Source organism: Lissotriton helveticus, chromosome 11 (genome assembly GCF_964261635.1).
Source record: "Lissotriton helveticus chromosome 11, aLisHel1.1, whole genome shotgun sequence".
Taxonomy (NCBI): Eukaryota; Metazoa; Chordata; class Amphibia; order Caudata; family Salamandridae; genus Lissotriton; species Lissotriton helveticus.
Genome location: NC_136072.1, coordinates 1,005,261,608 through 1,005,284,901, shown reverse-complemented (window position 1 = coordinate 1,005,284,901; position 23,294 = coordinate 1,005,261,608). Strand labels below are relative to the sequence as shown.

General features: G+C 47.6%; 1 protein-coding gene across 10 annotated transcripts in view; it reads left to right on the top strand.

Annotated features, from left to right (window-relative positions):
• The window catches only part of ACACB (acetyl-CoA carboxylase beta), a 2,338,068-nt gene that overhangs the window by 543,297 nt on the left and 1,771,477 nt on the right, over positions 1 to 23,294 (top strand). The gene's annotated exons all lie outside the window — the stretch shown is intronic.

Here is a 23,294-nt window from a genome sequence, read left to right as displayed (position 1 = left end):
TGCTAGTATGATGCACGGCCCCTCTTATAAGGTTCCAAAGGTGAGACCTTTGGCTATGCCAATGCTTGTTGTGTTAAGGGACGGGGTGATCACTGGGTGCTCTGTTCTCCCATCAGGGGCAACGTGGTGCGGTCTGTCAGTGCCTCAAGCCAGTATTTCTCATTCCCATGCCTAGGAGAGGGATAAACAACATCTCTAAGGTCATGGAGATGAAGTACAAAGTAAAGCTGAAGATTCAGTTCTCGCCTGCTATCGCCTCAGCCATGGCCCCTCCAAAGCCCAGCAGTCTGCTCTCGCTCACTCAACCCCGAAGAAACTTGGACTGTAAGTCAGCGGCAGGAGTAATCCCTAGCCCCTAGGGAACAGGAGGGCAGAGAACTGGGTAGAGGCAGCACAAGGTCCTGCAGCATGACAAAGCTTCCTGCAGATTTGCGCCTTTTCAGGATCCAGTGGATCGCTAGGGTCTCTGGCTAGGACCAGTATTTGCGGAGTAATGAGAATTGAGAGTGGCCTTTCTTGGACAGGGCGTCTAGTGGGATACGACCTCTGAGGTTTTTCAGCCTGCTCGTTTCCCGGACTTTGTCTCTTGGCAGATAGGATCGCAGCCTCTCCTAGGCCAGAGTCTCCAGTTCTGCGGATTATCTGGGCTTTCTGCTCAGTGCCTCTGTGCTGTCTCATGCTCTATACTTCTGCTCACGGAACAATCAGAGTACGGATCTTGTGGAGGAGGGAAGCTTCACCCCGAAGGCAGCCGAGAAGACGTGACAACAGTGATGTAAGTCTGAAGCAACAGATGTAAAAAAACTTGTAAAGTTGGGGTGAGCGCACCTGTAGACTCCGCTCTGCCATTGGTTGGCGGAGTTTTTGCCAAACTCCGCGCTGCAAGCGGAGTGGCAAAACTCTGTGAACTCCGCCCGTGGAGTGGAGTTTACCGCCCAGGCCTAGCATTGGGTCCTGGGTCCTGTGTCAAAAGGCATTGCACCTTTGGAAGCAGATGAACTGTCAGGCCATCTGCTGGATTGTAACCCTGGTGGGATCTATGTACACCAGGGTGGACCAGCTCAGACAGCGATACCTGGCAGATTACGAATGGCGACTGCACCCTGCGGTGGTACCCGGCATCTCCCAACATGGGGAGTCCCGTGGTTAGATCTTTTTGCCATTGCCTAATGTGCAGTGTTCAAACATTTGCACATATATGTTCCTGCAAAGACTGCCCCTAAGAGATTAATTTTGCCTGGTCTCAGGACTCCTTTATGCCTTTCAAGCACTGCTTCGTCTGCCAATAGTTTAGAAAAAAATCAGGAACGACCGGACGCAAGTCGTCCTAGTGGCCATGGATGAGGCCATAGAATACAATTTCCTGAAGCAGCAGCAGCGAGACCTGATTCTCCACCTGAACCTGCTTAATTTGCACCTCCAGACAAAGAGATTGAGCAGCAGCAGTTGACAGCATTTGTTTTGCCAGCCGAAGTTGTGAATGTCATCCAGGCTGCCGGGCACCCTTCTGCAAAGTCTATTTATGTCGGGCTGTGGAGATAAGTTTGTGGCCTGGTGTGGCATCCACTGGACTGACATTACGTTAGCTAAGCTGTTGGATGTTTTTTTATTTGTTTGGTCTTCTGCTCTGCAAGGCATTGCAGTAGGTACCATTAAAGATGTATAGGTCACTTTTGACCTTTCTACGTTTACGCACCAACCAGCCTAGTTGTAATTACCTGTTGCGAAGAGTTTTCTTAAAGGTTTCTGTGAAAGGCCTGGAAACGTTCATTCCTACTTTCCCGGGAACAGGATCGCAGCTCCCTCTGCAGATCATCACAACATCCCCAGGAACCTTGATAGAGATAACGGACATGCGTTAGAGAGAACGGAGGGGAAAGGGCTGAGGCGAACAGAAAAAAGATAATGAAAGACTTGCTACTGCATACCGGAGGGGCGGAGCAAAAAGTAGAAAAAGCCGCGAGGAGGAGAGAGACCTGAGCAAGAGGACATGAAGAGAAAACGGAGACCAGATTCAGACTAGAGGAGACAGAGAAAGCCCCACCATGCTGGTGAAGGAGAAGTGGGAGTTTTGTGACTCATGGTAGAGGAGGTCCCGCCAAGAGACCACTCGCCCCGATGATGACCCTCCCCACCCAAAGAAGTGAGGACCCTTTTGGCGAATTGGAGGAAAAAGATGCCTGGTCGGAAGAATGGTGGATGCCACAGTTGGATGCCGACTCACCACAGCTCAGGAGGGTTGTGGCTGCCCAGGTGAGTAACTAGGAACGATTGGTAGTGGAACAAAGTTTGGGCTGCTGCATTTTGATGGAATTTCATTTTGTTTTTCTCAATCTGCTATATTTCAAAAGTTTTGAACTTAAACCCGAATGGGGGTATTAAAGGAGGGGGCCACTACAATGTTTATGCGCACTGGTGTTGGAGAAGGGAACAAGTCACCCAAGAGAGAGGGAGAACAGTAATAGGAGAACCCTATAAAATAAGCCTACGGTGGTAGTCTTATGGAAAGAAGAGAAGTAAGGGCATGGGTGTATAAAAATGAGTGTATACTGGTAACGAGACAGAGTGACTGTGGCTAAATGTAGTCTTAGGAAATAACATAGGAAAGAAATAACTGAAGTAAGCCCTCCATAAATAAACCGCTTAAGTAGATTTCATTTTTATTCCTAACTTTACCTGGGCATTCTCTTGTGAGTGTCTGTGGCATCAGCCGGCCAGACCTAAGACTGAAAGAAAATGTGAACACTGAAGATATTGCCAAAGACTGAAACTCTGCTGAACCCTAACTTTGGCTGGACCGGATTTTAGGACTATTCATTTTGTTTTGTTTCCCCACCGAATCCCCGTGCTCATGGGAACTGTTGTATGTGACTGAAAAGTGATAATTAAAATACATATGCAAATCAGATAAGCCTTTCAAGCCTTATTTCCGCCCATCCATACACAGTTTCACACACATGTTCTCTCCCAAACCGTTTTTGATGCCACAGTGGATCCTTAATTTGGTCCTAACATTTTTCATGTGTATTCTCTTTCAATCAATGCACATCTGCTCATTGTGTCTTCTGACCCTAAGGACTGTCTTCCTTGTTGCAAACACTTCTGCTTGTTGCATGAGTGGGTTTCAGGCTCTCTCTGTGCAACTCCCCTACATTACCTTTTTCCCAGGCAAACTGGTGCTGAGGATAAGGGTGGCCTTCTTGAGGAAAGTATTTATTCCTTTACACTTTGGGCTATCCATCCAGCTCCCAACTTTCTTTTCCTTGCTTCACCCGCCGAAAGAAGAGAAGAGACTCTAGCAGCTGGATCCCAAAAGAGCCTTTAGATTTTGCATCGGTATCACATAGGATCACTGGGTGGATGATCAGCTTTTTGTGGGGTTGTCTGGAGTAAAGAAAAGGAAGGCGGTATACAAAAGGGCTCTATTTAGGTGGATAGTCCTTTGCATTAAGATTTGCCTTTTATTGGTCAAAAATCTGTCTCCAGGAACACGGAGGGCAGATTCCACTCGGCCAAGGCTGCCCCCACTGCATTGTCTGTGACATCAGTCAGGCTGCGACATGGGTGTGAGTGCTCAAGTTTACGAAGTACGACTCCTGTGTCAACCATTTCTGACAACAAACATTTGCAATGCAATAGGTCTCGCATTAGGAAATTTTGAGCTATTGGTATTGTAAATGACAAATATTTTATTTATGTGTTGGTTTTGAAAATAGCGAAGTTAATAGCTTTGTCATTTACAATGCCAATAGTTTTAACTTTTGAAAACGTGACACCTATACTATAGCATTTGGAATGCAACATGTGTTGTATTTACATGACTTAGATGTATTAATATTACAAATAACAATGGCTTATTTTTTTAGATAATTAATACTTAAATAAAAGTTATAGTAATTTATAATGGCCATAGCTTAAACTTTTGTAAATAACTTTTGGGAAGATTATGTTCAGTGTATTTTATTGTGATGAAAATCCAAGAACAGCAGTGAAATATTAACATCTTTTTGTGACATTTGTAATAAAGCTTGAAACATTGATAGAACATATTAGGACCAGCTGTTGTTGAGTGGTTGCACAGAGTGATGCTGTGGCGTTCAGTGGTGCTGAGTGATACTGTGGCCTTCAGTGGTGCTGAGTGATGCTGTGGCCTTCAGTGGTGCTGAGTGATGCTGTGGCCTTAAGTGGTGCTGAGTGATGCTGTGGCCTTCAGTGGTGCTGAGTGATGCTGTGGCGTTGAGTGGTGCTGAGTGGTACGGTGACGTTGAGTGTTGCTGTGGCGTTGAGTGTTGCTGTGGCGTTGAGTGTTGCTGTGGCGTTGAGTGGTGCGGTGTAATGCTGTGGCGTTGAGTGATGCTTTGGCGTTGAGGGATGCTGTGCGCTGAGTGGTGGTGTGGCGTTGAGGGGTGGTGCTGTGGTGGTGCTGAGTGATGCTGGAGTGGCGCTGAGTGATGTGGTGATGCTGAGTGGTGCTGTGGTGGTACTGAGTGGTGCTGTGGTGGTACTGAGTGGTGCTGTGGTGGTGCTGAGTGATGCTGGGGTGGCGCTGAGTGATGCTGGGGTGGCGCTGAGTGGTGCTGTGGTGGTGCTGTGGTGGTGCTGTGGTGGTGCTGACTGGTGGTGCTGAGTGGTGGTGCTGAGTGGTGCTGCTGATTGGTGCTGTGGTGGTGCTGAGTGGTGCTGTGGTGGTGCTGAGTGATGCTGTGGTGGCGCTGTGGTGGTGCTGAGTGATGCTGGGGTGGCGCTGAGTGATGCTGGGGTGGCGCTGAGTGATGCTGGGGTGGCGCTGAGTGATGCTGGGGTGGCGCTGAGTGGTGCTGGGGTGGCGCTGAGTGATGCTGGGGTGGCGCTGAGTGATGCTGTGGTGGCGCTGAGTGATGCTGTGGTGGCGCTGAGTGATGCTGTGGTGGCGCTGAGTGATGCTGGGGTGGCGATGAGTGATGCTGTTGTGGTGCTGAGTTACCAAAGTGTTCGTTATACACATTGTGTGCACGTAACTTAATAATGCCCTAAGTGTTTGTAATGCCTGCCCGCTTTGCCTTTAAGCAGACAAAAATGGCAGCCAAACGAAAAGTGAAAAGTAAATGTAGACACCAGACTAAACAGAGGCCACACAAAACCATTATACACATTGCATGAACATGACTTAATAGCTCACAAAGTGTTTGTAAGGCGCGTTAAATTTGTAATATATTACACGGAGTTCCTAGCTAAACGTAAATATATGCGCTCGATATGCATTAAAGCACACAAAGATCGCAAATCAAAGTAAATCCCTTAGATAATGAAGCAAACAGAATCCATAGCAAAATGCGAAAGCAAAAAAAGTGCACCCAAAAAAATAACAGCCAAATGTAAATACCTTTGGGAATGAAATAAACGGAATCATTAAAAAAAATGCGCGCTCAATTTGCCTCAAAGTACACAGAAATCGCATCCAAACTAAAATACTTTCACGCGATAATGAGGCAAACAAAATTCATCACAAAAATGTGCACTCTGTTTGCATTAAACAAAGATCGCATCCAAATGGTAATCCCTTAGCTGGAGTTGCTTTAAAGTAAACAGACATCGCAGCTAAACGTAAATCCCTTCCATAAAAAATCAAAAAACAAATCCCATTACAAAAATGCACGCTCGGTTTGCATTGAATTACACAAAAAAGTACACGGAGATCGCAGCCAAACTGAAACTCCTTCGCTTAATTTGCATTAAATTAGACAGAGATCGCAACAACATGGAAAAAGTAAACAAAGAATCGGCTCGCAAATGGAAATCCGCTTTTAAGTTCAAAGGGGGAGGGGGTGCATGTGGTCCAGAGAGAGGTGGGACAGGCGGAGCCGAGCCCGGCCGAAAACAACAAAGAACAAAAGCCGACCCAGATCCGGCGCGAAGAGTCTCTGCCCGAGGATTGAGTCAAGAGAGCTGCGGTCAAAACGATGCTAGACAAGGCGGGACTAAACCGGCCAAAAACAACAAAATGGAACAAGCTCTTGGCATTGCTGTGTGGGGGGTGGGGGAGCAGGGAAGCGAGTGTGGGAGGGGTAGGGGAGCAGAGCAAATAGCAAGCGCGTGCACGGGGAAGCTTTTACGCTCCAGGACACAACATGCATTTTAGGAGATCTGGCTGGTTCAAGAGACTTTGGTTCAGATGTAATAGGTTTTCGAGTAATTAAAATTACTCGACCTAATTAAAATTACTCGACCTAAAAACAGGAACAGGCCTGGGACCCCGCGCGCGCTTCCAGGAAAGTCTAATAGAAGCAAACAATCCAAGCAGACACATTGAATCTGTCAAAATCTCCGATAGCCCAAGGCAAGAAGCAGAACAGGAAACAAAGAGATAGGATGAAAATGAGAGGGCGCTGTGGGAATGTTTCTTTCCTGACCGCCTTCCAACATACACTGATTTCATTATAAGAGCCAGAGTGTCTGGCACGTACAAGAGCGTATTTATTGCAGAGGTAGCAAGGGTATGAGGTCCACAAAGGCCAAAAGGGACTACGTGTCATATTACATGCTGTGCCTCTTAAACAAATACACAAACTGTTAACAAATAAACTATAAGTCCCAGAATGCAAAGTGCTGTTCCCAAAAAAGGCATGACTGGATGAAATCGTTACACATGACAAGCAGCAACTGGAGCAGCTGTGCATATCAAAAATAAATTTAGTCCCCATCCCCAAACTTGATCAGAGAGTTACCTAAAACCTAAACTATGGTGACAATTTCGGCAATGGAATGTTTACATGCCACCAGAAAAGAATGAGCATTTTAACTGCAAGTAATAAAAAAAACGACACCAGGGATACCTTGTTCCACGTAAGTCTTAATTTAACATGTGAATGTATTTTGGGAGTTGTAGTGTCTAACCACCCCTATAAGTACGAATTAGGCTATATAATTTAGATTACAGTGGTCTCTACAGCGTATAACTGGGCTTGAACCTGGAGCTCCCGGTGACAATGTCGCCTGGCATTCTAATCTCTTATTAGAACAATAACAGCTGACACTTTCCAGCGGGAGTCAGTATTGCTAGCAGTTCTTCAGCTGTCAGCAATGGGCTGCAAAGACATATTTGTATCTGGTTTACTGAAATTTCTGCCATGACAACTTTGAGTCTGGGTTGAGATTAGAAAGAACCCGAAACGGCAGGATTTTCCACAAAAGCAAATAAGTAAGTGAAAACGCTTCACCGTGAGAGGAGCGAGCTGCAGCTGTGCATGAAGTGTGCAGCGTGTTGTATTAGCATTTAGGTAGCGCTTTCTGCCTTTGATGAGACGCAGAAGCGCTACTGATCTTGGTCAATAGGACTATTAAAAGGGACATATGTTTGATATCAAGCAAATTCGAGTGGTCTCGTCAGTGAAAAGCCAGCGTCTGTAAAACTGTCTAAACAAAAAACGTGTCTCACTCCCAAATGTACACAAAGCAGCTTCCACATTAAGCCTGTGCATTGCTGTGGGGGGGCGGGGCGGGAGCGCATTGGCGGGGGAGCAGCAGCCTTTGATGTGCGAGTGGGAGAGAACACCATATGGGGTGTGGTTGAGAAGTGAGGCCAAGCCCGCGCTGGGGAAGCGTCGCGCTTGAGTACCTCACATGCATTGGGGACAATCCTCGCTGGTTTCAAGAGTTTGTTTCGCCTACTAAACTCTCGCAGAACAACGCATGCGCGTTGGTTCAGCGAGACCTAAAAAGGGCATTTTGCCCATATGCTCTTGCAGGACCCTTTGGTCTGAGCCCACTCCACAGACCTTTCACCTAGGGGACTGCTTTGGTATCTATTCTAAAGGTATTGTAACTGAAAGTTCCAATTCTATTAAGGACACAGAGGCGAGGATTATGATTTTTTTCCTCATTTTATTTTTCTCCAGCAGCGTTTAAACAAACCACCATCTTAAAAAAAAAAAAAAAACATTTCCCATGAGTCCGTGGGAAGGAGTGAGAAAACATTCCATCCAATCAGAGTGCTGGAGCTTCCAATAACGGTCCTCGGCGCCTCACTACCTTCCTCTTTCGTCCTGTGACACAACCGCATTCTCCCACATTTCACTCTAGTTTATTGGACTCTGTCCATGAAAGGAAGTATGAGAAAATATGCCCATTATCATTATCCAGACATGATGGCAGACAAAAAATAAGTGTATGACAACAAGAAATATCAAAGGTAACAATTCATTGAAAGTAAATTGACCTTTAACACTTCCCTCTTGCAAAGGAATAATGCAAGGCACTGGGTGGGCTATGAAATGGTTGTAACTTACTTAAGTAAATATGTATCAGGTGGGCTGATCTTCGCCTCCGTGTCCTTAATAAAATTGAGAATTTCCACTACGATAGCTAGGAAATTTTCATTCTATGTCAGGACCCGGAGGAAAGGATTAGGCTAGTTCAAAAGCTTCTCCACCACTCGGGTTGCCAGGTCAGACACTGGTTTAAAGTAGAACCTCTTAAAGGTTGAGCCCGAGGACCAGTCTGCTGCATTGAGGAAGCAGTCTAGCCCCCAAGGCAAAGGCTTTAGATTCTGTACCTCCCCACACTGAGTGTCAATACCGTCTTCTTGCATTATTCATCTGGCCCATCTCGTAATTGTAGGGGAGGAAACTTCCTTATGAGGTTTGGTAAGTGCAATGAGTAATTGTCTCTCGCCATGAGGACGAAGTTCCTCTGTTACCGCCTCATATGCCTTCAGTGTCTTAACCACACACAATTTGGGAACTTTATGAAATGAAGCATAAGACACAATTCTTGAGTTACATTTTGTACATCTCACAATGTGTAAGGAAACCCCATCCTGGGTGAATACTCTACCTTTTATGTCCAGAGTATGGACATCTGAGACCCTACAACTTGAGACTAAGCAGAATAACATTGCCAATTTTGCTGACAGTTGTTTCCTAGACAGATAGACGAAGGTCAACACCATCTCTAGGCGCCATCTGGTGTGAGGGGCCAGTGGCTTGCCCTCACAGGACTCTTGTATTGGAGGAGGAGCCTACTTAAGTGAGCTGCCTCCCCTTAGTCAGGTAGACTCATTTGCCTGCTACGCGACGCGCTACGCATGCTGCTATTACCTGCTGTTTTAAATATTTTAAATAACTTGTTAGGCTTAAATCTGTTTTTGCACTACTTTGTTTCGCGCTGCGCGCTGTTATCGCTAGAACGCCGTCGCTCTCCTCTTGTGTGTGGGGCTTTTTAGTTAGAACTTACCCGCATATTAATTGTTTGGCACCCACACTTGCTGGGATAGAGGGATAGCTTGGGGGCTCATCAGGAACTCGCCGCTTTTGGCCGCCATATTGGGTTGGGCTCACAAAGGTCAACACCATCTCTAGGCGCCATCTTGTGTGAGGGGCCAGTGGCTTGCCCTCACAGGAATCTCGCGATACTTCGGTACATAAGATGGCCACCCCCTTAGCGCGCAGCGTTGGCGCGCTGCGGGCGCAACGGAGATGCGCCAGAGGTAAGCCCGTTTGCACCCGTTCGCGATAGGGGCGCGCCTAGGGCCGACCACTCTGCCCCTTCGACTAGTCCACATATAGTATTCTCTAGGACAGATCTTTTGCAGCTGAGACCCCAGCAGGCTGCTCTTTCGGTCAAACCAGAGCAGCTGTTATGTGGACTACTTAACGTCCGGTCCCTCTGTAAGCACCACATGGAGATTGTCTTTCTTATTGAGTCCTGTGGACTCGATGTGCTTTTCCTTACGGAAACATGGACTCGGGCGGACTGCGAGGTAGAACTGGGTCTGGCGTGCCCTCAGGGCTATAAAATCAGGCACACTCCTCGCTTGAAGAACAGAGGTGGTGGCATAGGCTTTATTTTCCGGGAAACTCTTGCTCTTTCGCAGCTACAGATTAAGGAGGTGCCGGGCTTTGAGCTTATGGGCTTCTCCTTTAAAGGGCAGGAGAAAGCGCTATATTCAGGGGTGCTTTGCTATAGACCGCCGGGCAACGCCCCTTCTACTTTGCCGGATTTTATTGATCTTATTTATGATCTCTCCAACTCCCACAACAGACTGTTAGTTCTGGGAGATTTTAATCTATGGCCAAACGGGCCGTTAGATTCTGCCTATTATGACCTCTGCCAGGCCTGTAATAATATTCAGCTGCAGCAGCTGGTTCTCTCTGCGACCCATCAGAAAGGACATGCTCTGGACCTGGTCTTTGCTGACGCCCAGCATGTAGTGGTGAATGACATCTTGCCTCAATGCTGGACGGATCATGCGCTTGTTTCTTTCCATCTTCACCTACCTGCAGTCCCGAGCAATACAGGGCAGAGTAATACCAAAATGGGTAGACCTTGGTCGAGACTCCTAAAATCTCCAGTTCTGCCCACCCTTCTCCCTGAAGGTTTTGCACTAGGAAATGATGTCGATGAAAGCTACGCTAGTCTATGTCGGCAGATTTCCGACTCCCTGGATAAGGTGGCCCCATTGCGCAGATCAAGGAATAGCCAGAACCGCGCCATGCCTTGGTACACCCCTGACCTCTTGCAGTTGAGGTTGAGATGCAGGCGGCCAGAGAGGGTGTGGAGGAGGCACTATCTGGATGCTGCGAAAACCACTTTCAGATTGACATTACAGGAATACAAAGCACAGATTAAGTGTGCTAAAGCAGTCTATTTGGAGGATATGCTAAATCAGGCGACTAACAAGTCTCAGTCCTTGTTTAAGATTGTGAATGATCTTTCCCACCCGGCTGGTGCCATGAAGACTATCCCAATCTCACAGGCCTTGTGTGATTCTCTGGCAGCCGCCTTTGAGGATAAGATCGCCACGATTCTGAGCGGACTTGCTGGGGGGCTTCGCCTCTGTCGACCCCTTTGGACAGTCTACCCAGTCATGCTCTCTTAGGAGGTCTTCCATGCTGCTCTCAGCTGGGAGCTCCGGAAGAACCTTCCAGTCGACCCCGGCCGTGTCGTCTGCACCCCGACTTGGAAGCTCCGGAAGAGTCCTCCAGTCGACCCCAGCCGAGTTGTCCCTCTCTTAGTCCGGGAGCTCCGGACGAACCTTCCAGTCGACCCCCGCCGAGTTGTCTTTTTTCTCGGCGTGGGAGCTCCGGAAGAGTCTTCCAGTCGACCCCGGCAGTGCTGTTTGCCTCTCGGCTTGGGAGCTCCAGAGGAACCTTCCAGTCGACCCCCGCCGAGTTGTTTTTCTCTCGACGTGGGAGCTCCGGAAAAGTCTTCCAGTCGACCCCGGCAGAGCTGTTTGCCTCTCAGCTTGGGAGCTCCGGAGGAACCTTTCAGTTCTTCCCAACTGAATTATCCTCCTCCTGGCCTGCTAGCGCCGGGAGCACCATTCAATGGTCCCCTGTTGAGCTGCCCTCCCTCTAGTCTGGAGGTCTCGGAGAAATTTTCTAGCCAACCCCGGCGGAACTGTCCTCCCCTCAGTCTGGGAACCCCGGGTGAACCTCCCAATCATCCTCCGCTGAGTTGTTTCTCTCTTCCTTCTTTTGAGGAGTTTTGTAAATTGGCACAGACTGTATCATCAGGCTCTCGGCTGGATCCTCTTCCGCATACATTCTGGAAATTATTCCAGGACGAAGTCTTCCACCCTCTGTATTCCATCTGCCATCAGTCGCTTGTTACTGCGACTGTCCCGCAGAGTTGGAAGTTGGCGGTGGTATCCCCCCTCCTGAAAAAATCCACACTTGACCCCACCTGTTTGTCAAACTATAGGCCTATTTCCCTGCTCCCTTTTCCGGTTAAGATCTTGGAGAAGTTGGTTACCCGCTCCCTATCCAGTTTCCTAGAGGATAACACCTGGCTGGATGTGGCCCAGTTTGGGTTTCGGCCAGCGCATGTGACGGAATCTGCGCTGGTGGCCGTGCTAGACAATCTTCGTTCGCGGGTCGACACAGGTCGGGCAGCCTTTTTAGTGCTGCTCGACATGTCGGCCGCGTTCGACACGGTCAGCCACTCCACCCTCATTGAGAGACTGGAGGAGATCGGGGTTACCGGGCTGGCCAGGGACTGGTTAGTCTCTTACCTTAACAACAGACAGCAGGTGGTGGCTCTGCCGCCTTTTAAGTCGGACGTGCGGAAAGTTGGGCAGGGGTACCGCAGGGCTCGGCCATCAGCCCAATATTATTCAATCTGTACCTCCGCCCTCTGATCCAATTGATAAAATCTTTCGTTATCTCGGTGTTTAATTACGCTGACGATACCCAATTGGTCTTTTCTTTGGAGGGCAAAGACGCTGTCTCTTTAGAGACATTCCACCGCTGTTTGACTGCTACATCGAACTGGTTGCGTTCCAACTCCCTCCAGTTTAATGGATCTAAGACGGAGGTGCTCTACTACTCCAATGACCGTGTACCGCGTGCACTACCGGATGATTTTTGGCCCCCTTCCTTCTCCGGGACAGTGACCGCTGCAGAGTCTGCTCGAAATCTGGGGGTCATGTTTGGCCCCAACCTTCAACTGGACCTTTTCGTTAACAGAACCGTAGCCACCTGTATGATGCTGCTTCGGATGTTGCGGAAGGTCCTACCATTACTCCCAGCGCAGGCTAGGGCAGAGGTAGTGCGGGGTCTGATCTTAAGCAGATTGGACTACTGCAACGCACTGCTCCTGGAGGCGCCTAGAACGCTGGTGGGCAGGCTGTAGCGGGTCCAAAATATGGCAGCCAAGCTGGCACTTTCTCGACCGCGCGCTGCCTCTTCTACCATGGCACTACAGGATTTACACTGGCTGCCGGTTTATCAGGGGATCCTTTTTAAAGCATCTTGTCTGGTTTTTAGAGCTGTAAATGGGCAGGGCCCAGTTTTGTTACAGAACCTTTTCTCCTGGTACTCCACATCTCGGAGCTTACGCTCCTCTTCTGCATGTCTGGTGACGGTCCCCAGAGTTCAGAGGGTAAGGATGGGAGGGCGGTCGTTCAGTTATGCGGCCGCCAGACTCTGGAACTCCCTCCCGCTCTTGTTAAGGAGTCAGGGTGAATTCCCAGCTTTCAAAAAAGGGCTGAAAACTCATTTGTTTCCTAGAGTAGCCTGAGCTCCGCATCGGTGGTTCGGCTTGCTGAGTCAAAGCGCCAGGATACCCTCTGGGTGACAGAACAGCGCTATACAAGTATGCAAATACATACATACATACAGATATTTATTGGAAGGCCAGGATTTAAAAAGGCCAAGGACCTTGTTCACATCTCACAATACTGAATACCTTGGTTTCAGGGGCAGAGACAGTCTGATGCTCCTCAGATGTTTGCACACCAAGGGGTGCTCTCCCACGGGGTGACCATCCAGCGGCAAGTGACCTGACAAGATCGCATATCGGAAGGTATTTATTGATGTGTACGCTGAACCTGAGGAAGCCAGATGCGCCAGAAAATTCTGTATATGGATAACATCCGCCCCCATGGAATCCACTTTGAGTCGGACAAACCAACCCAGCCATCTGGACCATGCTGAACGATATCTCTTGGAAGTGCTGTCTGCCCACGCTTTTGCGATTAGATCAACAGTTACTCCTGAAATGCCTGGGACTTTCCAACGTTCCCAGTAATCCTCCAGGCCATGAGACGCAGAGAACTCGCTAGGACCAACGGCTGCAGATTGCCCTGGAGATCATGGAGAAGATCCGGAAAGAGGGGTAGAGGCACTGAAAAATTCCATTATCACTGGAAACCAGGCTTGAGACCTCCAAACTGGGGTCACCACTACCAGATCAAGCCTCTTGTCTCCACACTTGCGTTGTTAACCTCATTAACATTGCGAATGGGGGGAGAGCATATGCTGTCTCCTTGTTCCAATGCTGAAGGAAAGCACCTGTGGCCATAGCATTGGGGTCCGGATGCCAACTGCAACACCTTTGGAATTGGAAGTTCAGGCAAGATGCAAAAATGTCCATGGAGAAGGGGCCCTATCTCTCCTGGATTTGTTGCAACAACTGGTGGTGTAGTTTCCACAAGCTGACATCCCTCCAATGACGGAAGTGTCAGTCTGACACCTATTTGGAGCGACCTGGTAGATGTTCCACCGACAGCGAGATCTGGTTGGCTAGACCATAATCCCATAGCGTGCGCGCGATGTCCGATAGGGTTTTGGACCTCGTCTCCCTTAGATAGTTGACGTAACGGGTTGCCTCAACATTGTTCATCTTTTGAAGGACCGAGCACTAGTCTGTCTCGTTTGTCCAGCACTCGACGGCGAACGAGCCCGCCATTCGTTCCAGGCAGTTTTTATGCAGTGCTTGTTTGATAGCGGACCATTTTCCTCCTGTAGTAAATTCCCCGCAACGAGTTCCCCAACCTGATCCGCTGGCTTTTTCCAACTCCATCACAAAGTCTGGGTGTGAGACGAAAATTGCCTGGCCATTCCAGGCCTCCATGGGAGCAATCCACCATTGCATTTCCTCCCTCGCTTCCATTGACAATGGCACGACTTGGGAGCACGTCATTCCTTTCCAAAGGTGATACGTCTTTAGATGGTGAAGGGTCCGGTAATGGAGAGGCCTCTGTAATATAGCCTGAATGGAAGAAGAGAGGAATCCCACAACCTGAGCAATTTGACGTAGGGACACCAGAGGCTTGACCAATGTCATCCTGAGCTTGTGTTTGTCTTTGCCATCTTGTGAATTGGTACTCTGAGGGTGGCCTTGACTGAATCTATAAGGAAACCTAGAAATTAGGTTTCCTTATAGGGCATGAGGGCCAACTTGGCAGTGTTTATCACAAATCTGAGAGATTTCATCAAATCGATGGTCATCTCCAGGATTGCAGAGAGATGCACCGGACATTGGTTCATGATCAATATATCGCCGAGATGATCATCCTCACCACTAGTCTCATTAGCTTGGTAAAGCCCCAGGAGTGGAGGATAGGCCGAACGGAAGGGAGGTGAAGTTAAACACCTGAGACCTCCATTGGAACTGTAAAAACCGCCTGTTAGGGGGAAATATGGGAATCGTCAAATAAGCGTCCTTCAGATCTATTCTCACCATCCAGTCACCCACCAGAAGGACATCCCTGAAAAGATGAATGCCTGCCATCTTTAAGTGGCGGTAGACCAGCCACTCACTGAATTCCCTTAAATTGATGACGAGATCCTGTTCCCTCTTCTCCACGAGGAAAAGATTGCTCAGAAAACCATTGGGATGTAAGGAGGAGTGACTGATCGCCCCTTTCTGTAGAAGTTGGGACACCTCTAAATCTACCAATCTGTCTTGGTCTAGGGAGAAAGAAAATGTCCTGGGTTTGCAAGCTTGGGTCTGGGTAGCATTGAATTCTATATGATAGCCTCTCACCGTTTGGAGAACCCACATATCTGTGGAAAGAGCCTCCCAATTGCCGAAAATTTGCATCACTCTCCCCCACCTTTAACCTTTCTGGGTTCTGTACTCTCACCTTGGGAGCTGGTGAAGTTGCCGTTTCCTATGAAACCTACTCGAGCACCCCTGCCCCGGGGGTAGGCTCTTGTCAGGTAGAAGTATGCAAACTTAGAGGAGTCCTTCCTCTGACCGTGGTGATAGTAGTTCTCTCTGTCGGAGGCTTGCTGGAAATTGAGGCTGGTCAAAAGCCCCCATTCACGACTGGCCAGACAAAAATACGAGGTGTAAAAACGTATTTTATAGATGTCTCGGCTTTGCGAGGGAAGTGAACGTATTGACGAACTTGCTCAATTCATGGATGAATTGATCCCCAAACAAGCTACCCTGAGCCACCGTGCCGGCCTCTGAGGTCGCAAGTTCCCCTAATTTGGAGTCTATCTTAGTGAGTAGCGACCTACGGCGTTCAGTTGAAATCGTGCAGTTGACATTCCCTAGAAAGATAACAGCTCTCTGGGCCCTGCTCGAGAGCGTGTCAGGGGGTACCCACGCTGACTGGTGAGCTTCTGGAACTTTTACTACTGGCCTGCTTACCGGAGTCCTTCACCAGATCCCCCAAGAACAGTAAAGTCTCTTGTTCTGTGGCTGAACCAAGTCTTTTTCATGGAGCAGCAAAATAACAGTGAATGAATAAAGTCTGCTATTTTTAGAGTTTGTTGGATTTTATAGCTGAGCCAAACCCTAACAGTATGCACGGGGAGTATTAAAAAAATGACTTTAATATATCGACCTGCAACAATGTTTATTCAACGATAGCAACTTGCACAGCATAGTCAAAGTAAGTAGATGTGAATTTACAAAAGTAAAACTGTACTCCTCTGGGCATGTTTACCATGACCGTAGTGTGCAGCCTATAATCGGAGTCTATAATAGTGCAGGTTGATATTTTGAAACATGCACAAGTATGTGTCACTGAATTCTGCAATGATGGCAGAAACGTGACCTCATAGTCACAGTGATGTATTTAACAAAGCAATTGAATCTGGTACAAACCAGTGTATGGTGGAAAGCTTCTTCTCGCTCAGCTCACATAGAAGTACTTAATTTACTTTCTGCTGTAGATTATGATGCTTCAGCTTTGCTTTTTTATTGTTAAATCATGTTTTACATGTACATTTAACAAGTTATCTTGTACTTTACCTGTCTTCTGTCATCGTTTTTCTGTTTGGATGTTGTATTTCCTATATGTGATTTCACTGTAGGCTCTGGAAAATAGTCATACAATTTTGTTTATACCAGAGACAGTTATGGTTTACCTTCGATAATGTCTTGTGGTCCTCTTTCTGATACCTATAGTCATTTGAGTTTAATGTATTGAATACGTATTATACCTGCTCAGTCAGTATAAGTGTGCTATGTGGAATGTTGGCGCACGGTGATGCATTGGAATGTTGGGTCCCGGTGAGTGTCCGAGTATGAGCTGAGCAGCAGCGAGGCTGCTCCTGGTGGGGCTGAACATCTAGCTTATCCTAGAAGCTTACTATTGGAACACAATCTCTGGAATCTTACATTAATCTACACCTTGGAGTATGGATCATTCTTTCATTACTACAATACTGAATGCATAAGTCTATTGTACACTGGTTCCATTGTTTATATGACTTAGGCATGCTCATAAGCTGCTTTTCATGGTCTAATAACGAGAAACCAGTTGCTCGCAGCTCACATTCAAAGAGGCCTCTGAGAATTCCTCAAGGGAAGACAGTTGTCTTCTAACTAGTCCAGAGCCACCCCAGAGGGCCATAAAGACCCACTGATATTTTGCTATTTCCCTGTTTAACGCCCTTGTACCCAAAGTGTTTTTTCTTTCTCCACATTATAAAGCATGTCCAGTCCTGGCTTCACATGACCGTCCCCACAGACGTATCAGCAGTTGTACATCCTCATCGCCCTTTGATGGTGTACTGTAAACAAGGCAGTATGCTCCTTCTTAGGAAGCCTTTTAAAGCCTGCTCCTTAGAGGCTGATAGTGGCTACATTATATAATGTGGTTACGCACCCACTGGGTAGCTTACCGGCTTATTGATTGGACAGGTCATCTTTGTCTTTTATCCTGCTGCCCCAGGAATAGCCTTTGGGTTGTATGTGGTTAAGTCCTCAAAATGATTTTAGCATTTCAAATTCATATTTTGCACTGAGTCTGTGTGTGGAAGAATACAGACGTGGCACCTTGACCCTTTCGGATGCTCTTGACGGAATGGTTCCTTCATAAGCACAAGTGCTCCTGTGCTTATGACGGACTCATTCCGTCATGAGCACACATGCACTAAATCCCTCTGCTGTTTACAGCAGATGGATTTTCGGTTTTTGCCTCAGGAGGTCGGAAAGAGCTTCCCCAACCTCCAGAGGCATTTTTTGTTGTTGCTTCAATGCAATGACGATCACGTGCATGGTGCTCTGACGTCATTGCATCACATTGAAACTGAAATGAGGCCATCGACTCATTTCTGTTTCAGTGCTTCGATGCACGTAGGGCTATCTCAGCCACCGAGCACCGAAACACACGGGAGAGGTATTGTTGGAAAGGGGAGATTCTCTCCTTTCCAGAGATAGCCCTCCCTAGTGGATCCCTGCTTGGGGATCGCCCCAGGAGGGTGATCCCCAAGCAGGGATCCACCCACTAGGCACCAAGGAGGGGGGAGCAGCCCCTTGGGCAATGTCCTTTTCTCCCCATATTCAAATGGGCATAGTCACTCTTTCTGCATCCCTGTGGTGGGCGCTGGGGGCTGTAGCCCTCAATCGCCCCCCCTCGGGGAATAGAAAGCCAACTAGTAAGCCAGAGATTTATTTTTTCAAAGTTCAGGAGTGGGCATTTTCTTGGGGGGTGGGACATTGGGGCATTCCAATGTCCCACCCCAAGAAAATGCCACAGTCTTTTTACCCCCCCCCCCCCACCCCACCCCAGGAGACAGATGGGGGCAGAAAGCCCACTAGGCACCACAGATTGTTTTTTATACATAGGGGTGGGTGCTGCCTAGAATGGGCATGCAAATGCCCCCAACCCCAAAAAACAATTGCCACAATCTTTTTGCCTTTAGCCCCTTATCTCCGCCCATCCCCCCCGCCACGGGGGGTTAAAAGCCCATTAGGCACCAGGGATTATGTTTTATTCAATTATATGTAGCTGGGGGCTGCCCAGAATGGGCATGCCAATGCCCCCACAACATTTAGCTACAGTCTTGGTTTGCAGGGGATTCTGTGTAGGAAAAAGTAGCAGATTCCACACAAGTCACACCTCCCTGGACTCCTCTGGTGTCTAGTTTTCAGAAGTGTCTGAGATTGGTAGGTTTCCCTTGATGGCTTCCAAGCCCGGGATCAAAAACGCAGGTGACTTCCTTGTAAAACGAGCTCTTTTTGTAATCGATAATTTTGAAGTCTCCGTAGTAAGTTTTGGGCCATTTCCTGTCTGAGGCACTAGGCCTACCCACACAAGCGAGGTACCATTTTTAACGGGGGACTTGGGGGAATTCTGGGTTGGTGGAAGTTTGTGTCCCCTTAGATTCCAAGTCACCCCATCCTGGATTCCCCTGGATGGCTAGTTAAAAAAAATGTATAGGTTTGCAAGGTTTCCCTAGGTGCCTGTTGAGCTAGAGCCCAAAATCTGCAGCTAGGCACATTGCGAAAAAAGGGTCAGTTTTCTCTGGAAAAATGTGATGTCGAGGTTGCGTTTTGGGCTGTTTCCTGTTGCGGGTATTAGGCCTACCCACACAAGTGAGGAACCATTTTTATCTGGAGACTTTAGGGAATGCTGGGTGGGTGGAAGTTTGTGGCTCCCCGCAGATTCCAGAAATTTCCAGCACAGAAATGTGAGTAAAATGTTTTATTTAGGTTTGACAAAGTATGACGTTTTCAAGGGATTCTGGGTAACAGAACCTAGTGAGAGCCACACAAGTGACCCCATTCTGGATTCCCCTGGGTGCATATTTTTTAAAAAATGTATAGATTTGCTAGGTTTCCTTAGGTGCTGGCTGAGCTAGGGTCCAAAATCCACAGCTGGGCACTGTGGAAAAAAGGGTCAGTTTTCACTGGAAAAATTTGATGTGTCCACGTTGCGTGATGGGCATGTTTCCTGTCGCAGGCACTAGGCCTTCCCACACAAGTGAGGTACCATTTTTATCAGGAGACTTAGGGGGACACAAATAGTAGAATAAGGGTTATTACCTATTGACTTTCTTAGCATTTCTGCCTTCCAAATGTAAGAATGTGTAAAAAAGAAGTAATTTTGAAAAATGTTCTCTAATTCACATGCTTGTATAGGTACCCACAGTTTCGGAGATGTGCAAATAACCACTGTTTCTAAACTCTATAGTACTCTATATTTTGTTCCCATTTCGCAAATATATAGGTTTCCTTGGTACCTATTTGTCACTCTTTATATTTTACCAAATTAATTGTTGTCTACCTGGTACATAATGATAAACCATTGCAATACACAGCTCAGTTATTGGCTCTGGGTACCTCAGGTTCTTAGTGAACCTACAAGTCTTATATATCTCTCAACCAGAAGGGTCCAGCGGTCGTGACGGTATATTTCTTTAAAAAATCTGCCATACTTAGAAGAAGTTACAGGTGAAAACATTGGCATAAATGGCTGTTTTTTTCAACTCTATTTCAATATTTTTATATTTCACTTGTTAGTTTCTATAGAAAAACCTTGAAGGATCTACAGAAATGACCCCTTGCTGGATTTACAAGTTTGTTTACTTCTCAGAAATGTACAGTTGTCCGGGATCCATAATTGCTTTCACACCCATTTCTACCACTAACTGGAAGGAGGTTGAGAGCATAAAAATAGTAAAAATAGGCAATGTCCAAGTAAAATGCCAAAACTGTGTAGAAAATGTTGGTTTTCTGACAGAAGTCTGCCTGTTTCTGAAGGCTGGGAAGATGGTGATTTTTAGCACCACAAACCCTTTGTTGATACCTTTAGCAGGGGGGGGGAAAACAGACGTCTATTCTGCAGCACTTTTTTCCCATTTGTCAGGAAAAAAAAATTGGCTATATCTTGGATAATTTCTCTGTCCCCTCCAGGGGAATCCACAAACCCTGGCTACCTATTAGAATCCTCATGAAGTTGGAAGAACAGGACAGAAATTTGTTGTGGGTACCTTATGTGGACAAAACGTGACAGGGGCCTAAGCGTGAACTACCCCAAATAGGCAAAAAAAGGATTTGCACAGGGGGGTGGAAGGCCTAGCAGCAAAGGGCTTAAAGAAGGGGGGCTTCAGGTTTTTCATGATTATTTTATGATTATTACAGGGATTTATACAGGAACAAGACTATCAGGACAGGAGATGAGTTTGAGAGGTTAAAGAGCGAGCTCCAATTCCCACAATTGGAGGGTGGTAAAGCTGGGAGGAGATATTGAGCTACGAGAAGTGCGGGCTGCTATCAAACATATGGCGCGGATCAAAACGCCGGGAACAGACGGGTTCCCGATTGAGTTGTGTGTCACTTATGCTGAGCAGTTAGCGCCGTGATTATTGACTTTGTACAATGGGGCGAGGCACCTGGGCCACCTCCCTGTGACCACAAGAGAGGCGGTTATCATTCCGCTCTTGAAACCGGGCAAGTCGGCATGGGACAGAATGGCCTATCGTCCGCTGTCCATGCTTAATACGGATTATAAGAGATCAAGCCGTATCTTGACCACCTGGCTGTTGCCCTACATGTCAACCCTAATCCATCGCGACCAATCTGGCTTTATTCGTACTAGGAATACAGCCTTCAACATATGGCGCTTACGGCAAATACTTGAAGCGGACACCTATCCCAGGGCCACTTCTGCGGTGTTTGCCATCGATATAGGCGCTTGATAGCTTGGAATGGCCCTATCTCTTCCATGTTATGACCCGGTTTGGCTTAGGGTAAGATTTCATAGCATGGACGGCCTTACTTTACAAGTCTTCTACGGCGCTGGTCAGGATGGGAGGGGTGATATCAGATGCATGCAAGGTCACCCGGGGCACGAGACAGGGATGCCCTCTGTCCCCCCCTGCTGTTCGTGTTGGCTATGGAGCCTGTCGCAGCGAAGGCCAGGAAGGGGAGGTATTATCGAGGATTATAGGTGCAGGGTCAAATACTCTATATGGTCCTATATGCGGATGACTTGCTAATGGTCCTCTGCGACACAGAGGGGGAATTAATGGGAGCAAAGGCAATATTGCAAGCATTAGGGGAGATGTCTGGCCTCCGAGTTAACTGGACTGGCCTCCGAGTTAACTGGACTAAGTCCTGCTTCTTCCCCATCGATGGAAGTAGGAGCAACATACAAGATGTAGCTGGAGTGAGGTGGGAAAGCAGGTGGCTCCCCTATCTAGGTGTCCAGATATATCACTACAGAGCAGATATATTGGAGGGTAACATTGTCAGAGCGGTTTGTGGCTTGATTTCTGGGGAAGGCTGCCACTGTCGGTTGCTGGGCGGGTGTCTTTACTTAAAATGGTCGCCCTCCCTGACTATTGTATTATTTCGGGACCCTACTGATTTGGATACCGGCACATATATTTAAACAGCTGGCATCCTTGTCTACAGGATTTTTATGGGGCACTGGGAGGCGACGAGTTGCTTGAAGGTGATGATGCTCCCGCAACCGGAGGAAGGTTGGGCAGCGCCCGACTTCGAAACCTATTACCTTGCGGCACAATTGCAATGGTAGGCACAGAGAGTGGCAATGAGACTTCTAGGTACGGAAGGGGAAAGAGGGGTTGCCCCGGAATTACAGCAGCTCTCCCAAATAGTATTAGACCTTCCTATACGGCTGGGTGCCTTAACAGAGGAAATTAAGACAGCAAGGTAATGCTGGAGGTGGAGTTTTAAGGGAGCGGGCATGAAAGTATCGTATGTCCCTGATATACCACTCTCGATGTGCGAGGCCCTGCTTCATGGGGGATCTTGGCGGGAGCTGAGTGACTGGGATGAGAGGGGATTCTTTTATTGGGGATTTATATGAACATGGGATTATGATGCCTTTCGATACTCTACAGGAAAGATTTGACCTGAGAGGTGGGGACTTTTTACTCCATGCAGCGCTCACTGCGGCTATACGTGCGCACTGGAAGGAGGGACAGGCGGAACCTAGGGTATCGATGGGATGCCAATATGTGGAGACTGGAACGGGAAGGTTTAAAGCGGTTATAGGCCTCTATAAGTGTATGGCACTCGAGAAGCTGCCCCCCTTAGATGCACTCAAGCAAAAATGGGAGATAGATGTGGGAAAAGATATTCCGGAAAGGGCCTGGGCTGAGATAGTAGAACGAGTGTGGAAGAGTACCAGGAATGTTCGCTTCCAGTTGCTTCACTTCTATATCTTACACCGAGCATACCTCACTGGCTATTGGATTGATTTAATTACACTCTTGAAGGAGGTGACTGAAAGAAAGTTGGAGCTGGAGATATGGACTTGTATATTGCATTGGTTTGCGCACACAGCTAGAACCAAGATTACCAGCAAGTTTATAGACATGGGGTTGGTGTTGGCCAAGAGAGAAATTACGATGCATTGGAAAGCAAGAGGGCCCTCGAGCTTAGATGGATGGAAGACAGATTTTATCAAGTGGGCAGAATGCGATGGAATAATACGGCTACAGCTAGCGGGGAGTGAGAAAGCGCTTGAGGCAGCTAGAGAGTAGGAACACCTAGTAAAATTGAAGGGCCCGGATGACGGGAGTGACTACGATACAGAACCGGGAACCCCGGGCACACTATAGGTCCTTCCTAGAGTGTAGAAGCGACTGCCTGACCACATTCAACAGATATTAGAAGAGTGATATTGGAATGAAAACCTGCATCAACCCGCATTAGATTAGAGTTGGAAACCGCTCACTGAGCAATATCAGTAGTCATTGCTGAACACCCAGAGTCACGGGACGTGACAGGCCTGGAGGGAGGGGGGAGGGGATAATAAGATTAAGGTTTAGACTCATTAGGGCAAGCAATAGGGTTCTATATGGAACACACGAGCACTG